Below are 17,245 nucleotides of genomic sequence, written 5' to 3'. Positions count from 1 at the left end.
TTAGTCATTCGGGACAAAAATGTCCACTTCCAAAAACTACTCTAAAATGAAAACAGATTAATATTTTTTAAAACTTTTTGGGGTTAAATCTTTCAATCAACTTCAGTCCTCATCAAAAATACCAAATGTTAAATTATGTTCAGGATTTTAACCCTTGAACTGCCAGTTTGAAAACATGAATTTGCGTTTTCTATGAAAAACATGCACAAAAAGGCAGTTATTTTCCATATAATAAATATTGGGGGGGGTTCGTTTTTTTGTTTTTTTTATCACAGTCTTGGATATGTCAAAGATTAGCAGAAAAATTGATTTTTTTGCATTATTAGTTTTTCCCCCCCCCTCCCGCCCCCCATGCCTGAAACGCCTCCTTTTGACAACTTTGTTTACTTCCGTGACATAATGACAAGACTATGTCAAACTTGTGCTTTTATCAGCTGGTGCTCCAACACATTGTACGTGATAGGCTAAGTGGCGAGACATTTCTAACGGGTTGACCAATCACAACAGAGCCGGCCAGCTAACCAATCAGAGCAGACTGGGCTCTGGTTTCAGACAGAGGGTGAAAAGAGGTGCTGCAGCACAGACAGTATGAGAAAAATAAAGAGCTTTTTGAACTTTAAAGCATGGAGACATGTCAGAGGAGAGGAACAAAATACAAATATTAACCTGGAAATTATCATTACATGTCATCTTTAAGTTTGTTCCTGATTTTTTTCTTGAGAAAGAACTTAAGAACAGCCTAGACAAGATGACTTTTTAATACCTGTTTTCTTATATCCTGTCATCGAACAAAACTACTGGGCCATGGACACAAAGAAATGGAACAGAAAAGTTGAAAGAATTCAGTCATTACCGCCCAGAAATCTAAAGAGGGTCAGAACTTGACTCAAAATATAAATAAAACATCAATAGTTGAAGTGGAAGTACTTCTGAAGGAAGAAATCAAGAAATCAAAATACTCTTTCCGGACAAGCCTTGTCCGAGTCATAACAGATTAGAATTACAATCTATGTTTTCCTCCAACATAATCCAATATTTCAACAGAGCTGTCCTTTTTGATGGCTTTATAGGTCCTGAGATTTTGAAAGGACCACTTACAGCCGCTCGCTCTTACAGCAAAAATATGTACCCGTCCAAAAATCTCCATCATCTCAAGGAATATTGGCGTATTGCTTAACAGTACGGACAAATCAAGACTCTTCAATCAATACACAAATGAATAGCAGTCATGAAGTAGGAAAATGGATCAAGTGCACTTCTTATATTGCTGCTACTTATGGCTTGAAAACCGTACAATTTATGATCGAACATGATGTGCTGTGATAACCAGCGGTATGTTATTTTAATCAAGAAATCAAAATACTCTTTCCGAATGGACTCCATCTCAATCGTAGGCCAAAAACTGAATCCAACTGGAAAATAATATGGTTTTGATACCTGTGCTTCTTCATGGGGATCACTTTAAATTGGAATAAAAGCATTGCATGACAACCTGTTTACAACAGGGAAGCACATGTTCAATCAATTGCTAAAAATGCCTTCCTGCGTTACACACAAGTTCTATTTTATTTCTTTATTATATTCAAGGATTCAAGGCTTCTATTGTCATTTGTGCTTAGCTACAGAAATGAAATGCTTAGGTCACAGGCTCCTCCAACAGTGCAACTCAAGAAAACAGATACAATAGTAATAAGTATTGTTTCATTGTACATAAGTCATCATAAAAACAGTCTGATTATTTGGTGCAATCTCACAATGATGCGTCTGTTAAAAACCTCTGAGTGGTTCGGTTACAGTAGGCAAGCCCCCCCCTGAAATCCAGCCCAAAGCAGTGAAGGGCAGCTAGGCGCGCAGCAGCAAACAAACTCAAACATAAACTCCACAGTTCATATCACTTATCAGCTCGTTGGTAGGAGCATGTTTCGCCACGGGGGGTTACCGCGTCTTTGCACGGGGGGACAAAGCGTCCTTGTTGAGCCGGCTGCGCCTGTCAAAATGAGTGAAAGCTTTTTTACGAACGCAATCATAATATTTCCAGGTTGCTTTGCAGAAGCAGCGTCTCGGCCTCTTTCAACATGTGTGGCATTGCTGACTTTTTTCCATGGGAGTGGAGCTGCTGGTTGGCGAGGGTGAAGCCCCTCAAGTCCCAGTGGGGGAGCATCTCCATGGGTCAGAGTAAGGTTTCTCCCGTCCTGGATACTCCCCCCATTGGTTGATTCATGGGATAAACACAGAACGGTCTTTCCAGCCATAAGGATGTCGGAACAAGGCTTCATAAATGGCAATAAATCTCAAAGAACGAAGCAGGACTTCCATTATTAATATGTCCACATGCCTCCTTTGGTGCCCATGTTAAATCATTTGATGTAATGGAATAAACATGACCGACCGGGCGCCATCTTTTACACAGGGCCTGATTCAGAAACAGTCTGTTGCTGTGAACCTCTCAGCAAAGGTTAGTCCGTCTGGATCGTAGCCTTGGCCAATGCACCTGCAACTTTATGACAAGCAGACGGTCGAACTGTGTATCGCTAAGGTTTCTTGTTATTTCCTGAGTGTACACGTATCAAAATACAACAGGGAAGAAAGTGGAACTGCACTTTTTTCATTGCTTTCGTTGATAAACTGTACACGCCATAGCTTTAAGAGCAAAACAGTCGGATTCTGGAATAGCTTTTTCCCCCATGCCATCAGACTGCTGAGTATTAAGTAGACCAGTAACATAGAGATTACATTACGCTGTGTAAAGCGCACATATTTTCTATATAGTATGTTTATTTTATTTATATGTATAGTAAGTCTTTATATTTTAAACACACACTTTGTCTTTTATTTTATTTATATGTACAATTTTAGCAAGTTTTTATATTGTCCTGTTCCTGTAAGCCAGTACAATGAAATGTATTTTAATAGTACACTCTGTGTCTTGTTGAAATGACAATAAAGTACATCTATCTATCTATCTATCTTTAGGTTTCCGTAAATCTTATTTTAACATGTTCAAAAATAACTTCCCTTTATTTTCCTTTTCTCAAACCATTAATCATATTAAAAAAGGATTTAGCCCCCATTTTGGTGTTTTCTCTCTTTATATAAAACATCCATGTGTAATTATGTGTCGACTGCATTTCGGGACTTCTATGCAAGGCCACCTCTGTACGAGTTCAACATGAAAACAGCTGCTCTTTTCCTTCATCCCTGAAGCCATAAAGAGTTTTGAAGCTGCATGACTTTCTCCTGTCAACACCAACATGTTGTTTTACCTTGTAGAACCTTTGTAGCCTTAACAGCAACTCCTCCTTCATCCTTCCTGTCTGGGGAGGGTTTGAGAAGCACTTCAGCAGAATCCTAGAGGTCAGAGAGCAGATGGTGAAGTGACTGAAGGACAATAAGCGTTTAGATCCCTATCATACCTGAAGGTCGGGGTTAGTCCCGTCTCTTCTTCTTTCTAATAACGCTCATCATGTGGTGATGAAAGTCATTTTAGAGATTTAGGACAACGCTTTTAACCAAATAAACCGAACACAGTTTTAATGTAAAGTCGATAAGATAAGAGTTATAGCAGAGAGCAGACACACCAGAGAAAGTGTTTCAACCCTTTGCCACTGGGTACAGAAGCTTCATTTGAAAGCTTATTGTGGTCCATTTAAAAACAAGACGTGCATCATAATTAGGGATGGGTACCGAGAACCGGTACTAAGTCAATACCGGTACCTGATTGGACGGTATCGGTATACCGTTAAGCCGCTGGACAAACGGTGCTGCTATCGGTATATCTGTTACGTCTACTTCCTTAGTTTAACTTTAAACCATTCTGGTTGGTTGGGAACCCTCATCCCGTGTGATGTATCCGGTTTGAGACCCCTCTGATTGGCCACTGTAAATGCCACTCCTCATCTCTCTCAACAGCGCTCTTATTATTGTTGTGAGACTCCCGCAGGCATGGCGGACAGAGCGAAGCGATCGAAGGTCTGGACGCACTTTAAAAAATGTAGTGGCGATAGTGCAAGGTGCAATCTATGTGCTCAATTAGTTGCTTGTAAAGGGGGTAACACAAGCAACTTAATGAAGCATTTGCAAACGAGACACTCATTGAATCTTAATCGGTGCTAGCGATACTGCTAGTGCTAATAGTGCTAGCGGGCTTCAGCCGCGCCGTCTGTAAATGTGACCTGAGCGAAGGCTCGCAGGCAGGTTAGCTGCTGCGCACGGGTAATATGTTTTGTTTACGTGGGTGCAGTCTTGCAGGCACATCGCCTTGTCTTTTTTTAGTTTATTAACACCAAATTATTGAAAAGTATCGATAAGAGTATCGAAAAATACCGATACCGATAAGCAGTACCGGTATCGATAAAATCCTAACGATACCCATCCCTACTCATAATTGAATTTAGATACTAAGCTTTTGGCTTAATAAATTGACATACCGAGAATGTTCCAAGCCATTTGTACCATGGTACCATCTGTCTGTAAGTCCTTTCATTTGACAAACTAAACTGGATTTATTCCAAAAATATAATAATTAAATGTCAATAAACTATACGGAACAAATATTATATAATGATATAATGTATCACTATTGCGACATTACATTAAATACCTAAATAGGCCATTAAGTTGACCAACCCTCATGGTTGTCATTTGTAAATAAAACCATAGTTTTTACCACAAATGAGCTGAACGGTTATTGTTTGTATTGATTTTAAGTTCCCATGCATTGAGTATCTCCAGTTAAAGGACCCATGTCATACTTTTCCGGTTATTACCCGTCCCCTTGTGTGTTATGAAGGTTTTTATGCATGTAACCGGTCTGCAGAGTCACAAACCCTCAAAGTGCACCCTGTAGCGAGTAAAACTCTAACACAGAAAAGACCTGTCTATGCTGCCCCAGAACGCCTCGTTGAAGATTTCTCTTTTTCTATTGTTTGCTTCCTGGGTTCTGTGACGTGTGAACACCCAAATCAACAACAAATGACCGGATTGGCCCAAATGGACCAATCCGCAGAGCACCTCCAACACTAGGATCCCCTGGCTAACTAACAGGGAGTCCCAATTGACTTGCATAGAGCTCCCTGGTTGGTAATAGACCAGTTGGGATTGCGGAGAAATGCTCTCCGCAGACCCATTCTCACAGCGTTATAAACCTTTTTCTTACTCAATATCAAGCCACACTTATTGTTTTTACTTCGGCTCTGAGTGTTTGTGTGTGCTCAGGATGAGTTTTGCTTGTTCTCGACCAATCAGAGCACAGTGGGAGGCGGGGGGGGGGAGCAGGAGCTCCAACAAGCCGTTTAGGACAGAGAGTGAATACACATACTGTACAGAGATGCTGTATGAGAAACCAATGTGATTTTGGAAAATTGCACAATAACAATCTATTCTTGTAGACCTCAACAATGGAGATACGATCAGTAGAAATGGCCATGACATGGGACCTTTAAAGTCTGAACACCTAGTTGATACCAATTCAATAGGCCACTGTTTCTTTTTTCAAGCGAAAAATACACTGTCTACAGATAACAAAATGTGCTTATTTGTGTCATCTGTAGTGTGATGGTAACCATACTTCAGTTTTTGACTTTTGTGGAGCCATTGATGCTTTTCTCCTGTGTATTTGGTTGAATTTGGATGAAACCGACTGCTCTCTATTCTGAAACATCCACTCACTCGCCTCTATGTTTGGAACATTGTTCAGACTATAAAGTGTACGATGTGTGGTCACTTTCTTTTTTTACATTTCTCAATTCTGTGACCTTTCACCAGATTAATGGACTTCAAATATTGTTGCAGACACGTTTTTCATAAGGAAAGAGAGCAGTTTCTGGGACCTATAGGTTCAGATAAGGTTATTAGAGGTCAGAAGTGGTGCTCATGAGAAGAACTTGTAAAACACTTGAGCATCCTCGAGGAGCTTACTCAGCTGGAGACAACAGCCCACTCAGGATCGCCGTAACTCAACCGGCGGAGGAGGAATATTCCAACAACCTTGCTTTCACAGTTGACGTTGGCCCCAATCAAAAACCAATTGTACCGTGTTACGAGGATCAACCAGAGGAAGTGTGTCTCCGTTGACGTAGAAAACAGGCGCTGCTCAGCCACGAGTGGGCGGCTGTTTTTTCTTAAGGTGTCGCTGGATCTTCCGAAAGCACTTCCATCTTTCTGGTTTGGTTATACATGTGACGGATTGATTTAGCATGTGTTGCGGCTCTGTGATTACAAATACAGTTGCAGAGTATTGATGCTGGGAACTTTTTAAAAATCATTTTTCCAAATCGCTGCTTGTTCTTTTCTTACATTATTAAAATCAGTTGGGAGTGCTCGATGACAACTTCCTGGGTTTTAAAACACACTGAGCACATGTCTTAATACAATGGCGTCTTATTACAAATGTATTCACAGAATCAAAGCCATTTTCCCAAAGAAAACAGGGCGGCATTCCAGGACAAAGGGCCAAAAGCTACAAAATCACACGCTGGTGCTTTACCATCGACTGCGTTTTAAATCTCAACATTTATTTCTTAATTTAAGGTTTAAGTGCAAGTACAGAACTAACTTTGAGTCTGTTTTTCTCCTATATTTCCTTCCATCCTGTCTAGCAGAAAAACAAGAGCACTGGGAGAGAAATGTAATCGTCTACACCTTGCTGATAGTCAGACCATCAACTTACAGTGCCAGCAGTTTTCCTTTTTGTGTTGAAAATCGGCTGATTTATCCACCATGTGCACATCTTAGTTCCTGAGACGGCTTTGCATAATACGGTATTTGACAGCCGGATGTGATATGAGGAAAACGAAATAGGATAAAAAAAAAAAATTCCATTTCAGCTCCGGACAGTGAACTTGGAAGAGCTAATTCTTCTTTTTTTCATCTCCGAATTTCCAGGTGAAAATCCATATTGGCTCTGGGCCTGACAGGATACAGAGAGGGGGGGGGTAAAGTCTGCACAGCTCAAAGCAAGCTCCATTGAGTGGGAGTCCTGAGGTGACTTTTGATATGAAAAGTGTCGGTTATATCTCGTAGCTGCAGATGGACGCGCTCTCCTTTGAGAGATGGGACTGCACCGAGCACCTGGAGAGCTCAGGAGATGAGTACTAACACGCATTAAAGTCAAAACTTTTACTTCTGGCTTATGTTTTAACGTCCGCGCTGGATTCAATGCACCCAACTTTTATATAAATGCTGCTCTTTATAAACCGTTTAAATATGGAAATGTGAGGAGGAGCCTTCTGTTGGCTAAAAACATTTTCCAATTCATGTAGCTCAGACACAAGTTTAAATCATGATTTAAAACCTTTCATTGCATCTCACCAGAGTCCCTTTGCTGCACGCTCTCAAATAAAGCATAACTACCATGAAATACTTGACTGTGGTTTACATCGAGAAGCCAATTGGCAGGCTCCTCTGTCTGCTCTGGCTATCACAACAAAGTCCAACAAACATGTCTTCTTCTGGTCAGCATTAACAACACAGAAATGTTCAAAATGCTTTTTCATAATCACAAACATTTGTAAACAAACCGTGTAAAAATGACACACTTTCTCGATTACCACTGAAATACATCTTCAGCTTTTTGATACAACAGTTCTTTATAACAAGATATCCATTATGCTAACACTGGCACACTAAGATGCAGCAATCTTGTTTTATTGTTAACCCTAATCCAAAAGTACAAAAGATAATTACAAAATTCAAAAACTGATCCAACGCTTCAAGTTTGATTAAAAAGGTGAAAAACATTTAACATAATGCCAAAAACCAATGTGGGATACATTTTTAAGGTTAACCTCTAAAACCCTGATATGATTAGAAGTACTGTAAGGAACCAACAGTTGGATTGCCATGACAACATGATAAAAGTTCTAATGAACAAGACTAACGCATGTATTCTCCTGCTTGGGGAATCATATGATACGTTCAACTCTTTTCTTTTGAAAACTTTGCGCGTTTCTCATTGCAGGTCTCCCAAGATTCTTTGCTTTTGGGAATGTGTGATGGTATCACGACCCGAGCCCTTTCAGATGGTGGTTGCAGGAATTGCTTCCAAATGGGTGTGGGCCTTATCCTCCTTTTTCCATACTTCTTTTTTTCCTTAAGGAGGAAAAACCAAACACTGATTGTAAAGCCAGTTGAGGGCCTTAGATAACAGGAGCTTCTCTCTATAGTCAACTATTTCATTATCCTTGGGTTTTAAAGCTGCACCTCTCTTGAGTGATCTCTCAGAGTTCAGCTGAGAACGTGAGGCTGGGCCTGAAAGCAGAGCAGGAGTCTGGTAACAATATCAAACAGCCGTGGAGCTGCAAAGGAGCTTTTTGTTCCCGGCTCGGGTGTGACCGCGTTGGCTCGCTCTCCCATCACTGCGCTACCAGAATGAAACCTTTTCATTGATAGCCAATGCCTTGCGAGGCACATGCAGGGGATCTGGCATACGGATGACATCATCAAAGCTATGTGTGCATTTTTGTTCCTCTCTGAAAAATAAATTTCACCGCACTCGCCCGTTATATCACAGTCGAACAGCGGAGCTCCTGGTTGTTTTGTTATGGGTGGTTCTCGGGATCGCCTGCCAGGGGTATCCGCATGCTCAAAGAAAACAGTCCAGAGGATCCGTTGCCAACGCCATGGGGCTTTCGGTTTTATAACAAGGACCAAATGTTTATGAGATACTTTCTGTCTTTGACGAGATTCTGCTTGAAAATGTCTCCATGATCAATTGATCGGCCATTCGTCATGAGGCATAGACTGAGGGCAAAATAAACACTTGCTTTTGTTGAAAGATACGCACTCATTTCAGAACATCTGTGAAGCATTGCACTCATGACAGCCCTAACATTCCCACCTTTTGATACATAACTTGCTGCTTCATAAGTACTTACATGTTCCAAAGTTTTCTTTCAGTTTTAGGATAATTACTCAAACCTTCCAGTAAACAAATTGACAGAAATATCAAATGTTTACACGATTAAGTAATGCAGCTTTAGGCTACACTTAACATTTCAGATAACATTTATTTTACAGCTGGTTCAATGATGTTAACACAAAACAGGGATTGTTTAAACAGAAGGAGCCTGACATGTTGGGCGTTTAAAGACTTGTAGGAACATTAAACCCCATACCGTTCACACCTGTAAAAGAACGGCAGCTAGAATCCCTCTCTGGTGATCGGAGCTTTCCTTGTTCAATTTTAATTACCTTTCATTGTACTTCTTTAAGTTCAAACTGAGCAGGAACAGCTCTGTCGGTGAGGAGGGCCACTAGGGAAATGTGGGTCAATCAAGTTTGCAGAACACAGCTGTGACAGTCCAGGAACCAGATCCAAAATGAACAGCACTTTGCATGAGACTGAAATGGATATACACACAGAACTACCAATACGTCTCGTAAAAAATTCCAAAGAAAACAGTTTTGTGACCTCTGCTTTGAAACAAAACTCCAAAATGTTAAAACTTTTGGGTTCCTGCAGCATTCATCAGGTTTGAATTGGAAAAAAGTCAGAACTTTGAAATCTTTCTTTCCTGTTAAGTAGCGATTTCAATCAACAGAATATTTTCGTCACGGCTCAGAAATATACATGTCAACAGTTATGCCTTCGAGCAATTATGGCTAAAGTTTCAACCATAACAGCGAAAGGAAAAATGTAAGTATTTCTTATTATTTTTATAAAGTATAAATGATACACGCTCTGCATCAATCCAGTCCAATGCTTCTTCACACGAGAAGCTAGTGATTAAGACGGCTAAAAACCCACTGTACATACTGTACCTGCTCAGCAACAAACAGCTGAGAGGCACAGTTGGAAATAGCCGTGACTCTATCTCCTTCAGAAGTTGCAAGATAATAATATCAGAGGCAAAAACAAGTTAATCTTATACAGATAAACAACTGAATGACAATATTGCTCCATCAAGATAACTATATTATTGTCTATTAAATTGCTATCGCCATACTATGTAACAAAATGGAGATTTAACCAATGGCGCACTTATGTATTTGTAGTATAACAAAATGGGGGCCTGTAGCGATACTCCCAAGAAAAATCACGGCAATGGAAACTATAGGCGCTTTCACACCGCAGTACTTTTCCCACAAAGGTTCATCAGAACTTAGTTCATCAGAACTCTTTAGTTCTGATGAACTAAGTACAGATCGCGTTCACACCGGAATAAGTCCCTGGGGGTGGATTAGGCAAATGTAGCCGCTGACGTCACTTCTTCTTCTTCTGCTTTGGGTTTACTGGCAGGCCGCAAACAACTTCACGGCGTATACTACCACCCGGAGTCCCCGGCCGGAAGTCCCCGGAGTTGGGGACTGGCTTCAGTAGAAGCTTCTGGGACTCCCAGCAGCTTCTACTGAAGCCTTCCGAGTAAATCACCAGAACGCCGACACCTCCTCATCTCCACCGCTCCCATGTTTTCTTTTGTGTTTGTGTAGCAGGGACGGAAACGGGGGGGGGGGGGTGAAAACGTTCTCATGAACAAATTTTAGTTCCGGATGTTTTTGGTGTGAACGCAACATTTCGGAACTATATCGGAACTAAAGAGTGAAAATAACTGCGGTGTGAAAGCACCCCTTGTCTAATTAGTCAAACTGCTGCAGGTGTTAATCACCACCGTAACCAAGTTTAGCATATCATGTTAAAAGATGAGGATATGTCAGTGCTGTTTTCACAAATGTCTGCTGCCCCATTGCCAAAAATATAGTAAGTACAGGTCTTTCATTTGTAAATATCTTATTTCATACCGCAATACTTTATGCCAAATCAATGTGTTATTAAATATTTATCTTGCAAGGCTCTTCATTTATGTTAAAATGGGTTTAAAGTAAACGCTTGTCATTCTGTGAGTGCAAGTAGAGTTCCTAGATTTTCCAAGACCTCTTTAATCCCGTTAAGGAAGGGTGCACCATCATATCCAAAATCCTTGTAATGAAAAGTTTTCATGATATCATTCATTTGGGGAAGCACAAGGGCCCAGAGCATTCTAAGATGAAGCATCTGAATAATATTAAAATTAGATTCCTTCAGCATCCCCTCTAAACTAACTCATTGTCTCTCATTAGTGTTGACAGTAATTTAATCCTGTCAGGGCCTTCAAATCCCGTCACAATCCTTGTTTAATCAACTAGTCTTTACCCTTCCCCAGTCATTAGTGACAGGATTATTATTTAGGGAGACACATCTGGGGCCAATTCAACATGCTTGCAGCTATGTGAATGACCCCGTGAGATGATACAGGAGATAAACCGGCTGCATTGAAGTCTCCGTTCGACGTAATCCTCTCAGATCTCAGCTCATAGCACTAAGACGTATCGCATATCCACTAATCATTTTCTAAATTGTTTATTAAAAATACTCCTGGACAGTGAGTCTGAAGGTAAAAAGGCTTTTCTTTACATTGTGCCTTGTGCTTGAGGTCATATGGGGCGAGTGTTTCAGCCATCCAATGCAGTTCATCATACTTTAAAACAACGTTGAACCTAAATCCGTTCCGGGCTTGTTAAAGGAAACACTTATTGCATCAGCTTCCTTGGTTCACTGACACAAATGCCCTTCACAAAACCTGCCTTGTATCAAGTGTATCTGGAAGCTAAATTGCAACATATTACTGTGAGCCCGCTACGTTTTAGTAAATAAACAAACCATGACTGGAAACAGTCGGTCATCTCGGAGGTAACTGAGCCCAAAAGAACTGGATTCATTTCCCCCGGAAAACTTTCATTTGTTACCAATCTGCCTGACAACTCCTTAAGTTGAGAGGTTTCTTAGTTGTTCTTAACCCTGTAAAGCCCGAATATAGAAAAACATTAGATTTTAGGGAAATGTTATATTGCAACGTTGGGCTTACGTAGGTGGGAGCAGAATTTCTGTATTTATACTCACATAGTCTGAAATAAAATATTGAACAACTAAGGGTTGATTTGAAGGATCGATTGCTTACTTAGCCCTATATCGGTATATACGGTAGCATAAATAATAATCACACATCAGTCATATTTGTTATGAATATTCATTTATTAAATATGTATACAATGGTAGTCCCAAAAACAGTTCCTATCGTCGGAAAAGCAGAGACGGACGTCACACTTGGTGCATTGTGGGTTACCCTTTACTGCAGTGTCCTCTCTTTGTCTTCACTGGGTTAGATTTCAGTTGGAGGTACAAACATTTCCAAGGGATACTACAGGTAGTCGAACACTTTGATGCAACTCACTTTGATGCAACTCAATGGCCTTTCAGCTGGAAACTTGGCGCTTAGATTCACTTTGAGGTCAGCTGAGTGCAGCTACAAGTCATCGGGCGACAAGAAAAAGGCTGGACTTGCTTCATGTATTTGATTTTTCCCAGGACTGATGTGTCATTATTTACACAGTGAAATAAAGAAACTGCCAGCAAGAGCAGCTGCACAAATGTATCTGGTAGAAATGTGTCATACCATCGTTGCAGTGAGGAGATTTATTCCTAGGATACAGGCCGTTTGGACCAATCCATTATCTCCACCTTATTGAAGTCATTACAAACAGAGAGAAACGATATTTTAAAGCATAAAAAGGTCAAAAACTATGACAGTTATCTCTCTCTCTTGGTTTTAATTATCTGCGGTCATGCCTTAAAGCCATTACTGATTCCTCTTGCCAAAACAGACACGGGACTCGCTGCATCCATGTGCCGGGTTCCTCACGTCGCCCACATCACAGCATCCAACCCTGGCTCCTCCACATCACTTCATACCACATCTGGCGCTGTGGGGCCGGCTCCAAACTCCGGTGGAGGTCTGTGTGGATGCACGCTGCGCCACATCTCTGAGAAGACCCTCCCCAGGATGAAGACAGCCAGAGCTGAGCGGCCCGTGATGTTGGTCCATCGCGCATTAATGTCTGTCCGCAACTCGGCAGGATGTAAAAAGGTCTTCTTCTCATTTTCTTGGGGAGAGGGGTTGGTGCTCTGCGTTATGTGTCTGTGTATGGTAAGGAATGGGAGCACTCGTGCATGAAGACGATGATGCACTGCAGGATGGAAAGAGTTTGCTCCTGCGGTCACATCTTGGTACGCGAAACACTTGTGATTCATGGTTATTTTGCACACATTTTGGCCGAACTACTGTAACATTGAAAATTCATATTGATTTAATCGTGTGCATCCTTTCCCTACCTCATTCAAGCAGTGTTCAGTAGTGGGAAGATAAGGGCTGAAAAATGATTTGTCAAACTACTGCCAATGAGTTATGTGCATGCATTTTTCATTTTTTGGATGTGGGATAGTCAAGTTTACCAAAAAAGCGGATGTGCACAAGACATTTCCATAAACCACATTAGATTTATGCTGATTGGTAGCGCTACTGCGAAATAAAATGTTCCTAAGATTACTTAGTACTCATAAAAACATTCTCCAAAGAAATTAGACTTCCCAGAAGTAGTTTGGCTTGTCCACACACACACAGCAGTTCTGACTTGGCAGATAGTTTAAACATTAGTGGTTTGTCCACTTAAAGCAGCACTTAACAATATTTGTTTGATTAAAAGTCAATCAAAGGAGTTTGTGTAATATAAAAAGAGTCACTCATAATGCTGTCCCTAAAGAAAGAACTACAACTAAACTCTGCGTTTACTTCTGTAACATATTGTCATCACTATGTTCTGCTTCTATTGGCTAGCGCTCCAACACATTGTAACGGCCCATCCACACAGCGGCGTGCGTTGACGCTTCACCATTCACTTTGAATGGGGTGACGTCACTTTTCGCCGAACTGCATTGTGGGAAGCGACGTGGAGCGTTGCTGGCGTGGCTCGCTGCAAAAGTTGAGCAATGTTCAACTTTTGACGCCTCGGCAGAAGCGTCAGCCAATCTAATCATATGCCAGTACAAGCTCTAGCCAATCACACCGCTGCTTGTGTGTCATGGGCGGGAGATTCATGTGATTGGTTGTTGGTCGAGTTTCAGACACGCCCGCCGGCAAGCGTCAACGCGCGCTGCTGTGTGGACGGGCCGTGAGGCTAAGGGGCGGGACATCTTCTGAACCGAATATCTATGTTTTTTAATGTTGGTACGACGATAAGACCTTACCTTGCCCTTCAGAATATTGCGGGACAAAATAAAAACAACTAAATAGAAGCAGATTAATCAATAAGGAAAGTAATCGTTGTAGTTACTGTTCATGCCTGAAACCTCATGCATTTGAAAGATTTGATTGGTTTGCTGGCTGGCTTAGTGTTGTCCCGCCCCTTAGCCTATGACGTACAATATGTTGGAGCGCTAGCCAATAGAAGCGGCACACAGTGATGACAATACGTTACAGAAGTAAATAAAAGGATTCAAATGGAGGCGTTTCAGGCAGGTGTGTGGGAGAGAAACTCCCTCTGGAGGAAACAGGGATTTTAACCTCTGCAGACCATTGACATGCACTAAAATCTGTATTACACACTATAGGGAAGGGAAAAGCGTAATAGAGCCTCTTTAAACCCTTGCAAGCCTGTTTACACAAAAGAGAACAAGATATGGAAAAATAAAAAAGGGCAAATCATGACAAGGGAGACAAATAAATGTTTAGATTTGACAAAAGTTGTGGTTTGGATGAAAAACTATAAGTAATCTACACTTGGAAGAATAGAGTTTCCTTCATCAGTAAACTAAATTTTATTCATTTCTGTGTTCCTGAAAGCAAAAAAGGAGGATGGTCTGTAGGAGCCTCATATGTTCTACCTCAACACATTTAAAAGATGGAACTTGAGTGCCTACTGCATTAAATCCAGGCTCTAGGTTAAACATCCACAGAGGAATTGGCTGCTTGGTAGCTTACAGGCGATGAAATAAGATGAAAAACACTGTCATAACAATGACAATTTAAAAATGGGGGAAATTATGCTTCTGACATGTTAAAACATACAAATCAGGGTCTAGACAAGGTCGTCCTGAATGTATAACAGCGGGCCTGAAAAGGGATATTTGTGAAGTTTGTTTGAAAGTTGAAGATGATCCTGATTTGCTTCTTGTGCAATCAGAGAGGGACGCTGATTGGAATAGAAAGGAAATAAGTAGCAAAGACCTCTGAACTCAGCTGTATCCTTTCTGACATGTTCTAGCACCCTTAAGATGTGAATCAACGCCTACATCAGGTCTCCATTTCTGGTGCAATGGGCCTGTGCAATGCATTGTGGGTTAAGGTTCTGGACAGCCTTTATGTGTCAAATTCAGGTGGTACATGTCTTAAAGGTCACCTATTATGCAAAATCCACTTGTTCATGTATCGTCTGTCAACATGTGTCCCCTCTTCTTCATGTCTCTTCTACATCAACATGTGTCCCCTCTTCTTCATGTCTCTTCTACATCAACATGTGTCCCCTCTGTGGAAAGAGACTCTGAAAGTTTCAGGAAAAAAGATTCTCTCTCTTTTTGTCCTGATCCATTTCTATAAAAACCTGTCTGAAAATGAGCTGATCAGATTTTGGCCACTGTATGATGTCATAACGATGTTTTGGCTTGTGTGACCATTAGCCAATCACCAACCAAGCCCCCCCCCCCCCCCCCCCCCCTTATCACCTGAATCTCCTCCTAGAGCAGGGTTCCCAAACTTTTCAGCCCGCGACCACCAAAATAACAGTGCCAGAGACTGGCGACCCCCTGTCGACAGGGGGGGGGGGGAGGGCTAGTGAATTAATTTCAGTTGGCTAGTCCGCCCCTGAAAATGTCTATGCAAACATTATTATTAATGATAAAAAAAAAATAATGGTGATATCAGACTGTGTCGGAGTTTCATATGAGAATCCTGATGAGTTATTCTTTAATGTGGTGAGATGGCTCCAGCGGACCGAAACCCAAAGTAGACAGCAGGAGCAGTGGGGTAGAGTCTATATCCTGCAAGTGGAAACTTCACCTCATGCAAAGATAAGAAAGACAAATGGGAGGGGGGGGGGGGGAGGCGGTCTGCAGCTGGAAGACATTACCAGTACCAGTCATCCTCGCTGGAAAAGAAATAGGCGAGGAAGAAAAAGAAGAAACAAGAAAATAAGAGACAACCTTCAGATATCCTCAGATGTTATTTATTAGAGAGGAGAAGCCCCCCCCCCCCCTTCCCCTCGCCTGCTCATTATTGGATGTACTTGCCTGGAGACTGATCTGTGCTGGATTCAATCCTCTTTATGATGTGCTCTGGCTCAATAAAAGATTTGACAAATGCTTTCCTTCATCATCAGCGTTTCATCACGGTAATTATGTTGTGCCTGAAGGTGATTGAAGCCTGAGGATCTGGAGCGTGGAGCCCGACATAATATTACACTGTGTTTAGAAACAGTATTTATCCATCTCTTTTTCCCCTCTTGTTAAACCCGGCTTAACCTCCTTTGACCTAGGGGTTGATGAATACCTAAAGAACAGCGTTTCCGCCAGGGGGGCGTCTTGCCGTCATTTGACGCTCTCACTCAGCTCGGAACGCCCTTAACTCGAGCCGAGGGCGTCCAAAGAAATTAATAATTTGAGAGTAGATCGAGTTGTTATCGCTTGAAATGACGGAAAAGGACAAGGACATCCCTCTGTTGGGGGGGCAAAGGAGTCTGGGGGGATTATTTTCGCCGCCATCAAAGCGCGTTCCTGTGACGGAAAACAACATAAACAAGGACCATGCCAGGAGGGGTGTCCCTGGCAGGGGGACGTTAAGAGATAGTATCTATAAGGGACGGCTCAATTCAAAATTCAAGTCACGTGACACGGCGTGACATCACCCGCTCTCGGGGGGGATGCCCTCTCAGCCCTGGTCTGGCGGAAACACTGCTAAAGAATAACTACATTTCCGGGCTATTAACTGTGAATAAAAGCCCCTCAAATTGCAAATACCTTATTTATTTTTAATTTTTTGTTGTGTGTCTGTTTCACCACTACAACTAAAAATCACCCTTTCATCGTTGTATTCATTTTGTTGGGTAATTGATCTCATCATATACGTTACTATTGTAATCAGAAGAGTTCAAAATCATCAACTAAGAAACGGTGCACAGATCAGAAAGGTTATTCAGGTCCATCAGCATCCATCTTCACCACTATACACACCCACCTATTAATGAAATCAAGTGAAAACAAGAAAAACATCTGCATGACAACCAAACAAATGCAGTCTGCTAATGAAGGCCAAACAATGTGCATGAAAGCTTCATAAAAAGTGATAAACTTCAACTGCTACCAAGGCCTAGTTTGTTACCAACTGCAGAGCTCATTGACCATGATGAATAGCAATGTGTTATATGCAGATGGGTGGACTCTTCC

At 41.5% G+C, this 17,245-nt stretch overlaps 1 long non-coding RNA gene across 1 annotated transcript in view; it reads right to left on the bottom strand.

Annotated features, from left to right (window-relative positions):
- LOC307034155 overlaps positions 1-4,374 on the bottom strand; it is a 63,722-nt gene extending 59,348 nt beyond the window's left edge. Inside the window, exons 1-2 of the long non-coding RNA XR_013806799.1 lie at positions 3,715-4,374; positions 3,264-3,348 (exon numbers count right to left, since the gene is read on the bottom strand). This is a non-coding gene — a long non-coding RNA (uncharacterized lncRNA). The remainder of the gene's footprint in view (positions 1-3,263; positions 3,349-3,714) is intronic.
- Positions 4,375-17,245: the final 12,871 nt, after the last annotated feature.

This window comes from Notothenia rossii, assembly GCF_949606895.1.
Source record: "Notothenia rossii genome assembly, chromosome: 3".
In the NCBI taxonomy this organism is placed as follows: Eukaryota; Metazoa; Chordata; class Actinopteri; order Perciformes; family Nototheniidae; genus Notothenia; species Notothenia rossii.
The sequence above is the reverse complement of the archived record's forward strand: the minus strand, read 5'-3'. Positions and strand labels throughout refer to the sequence as shown.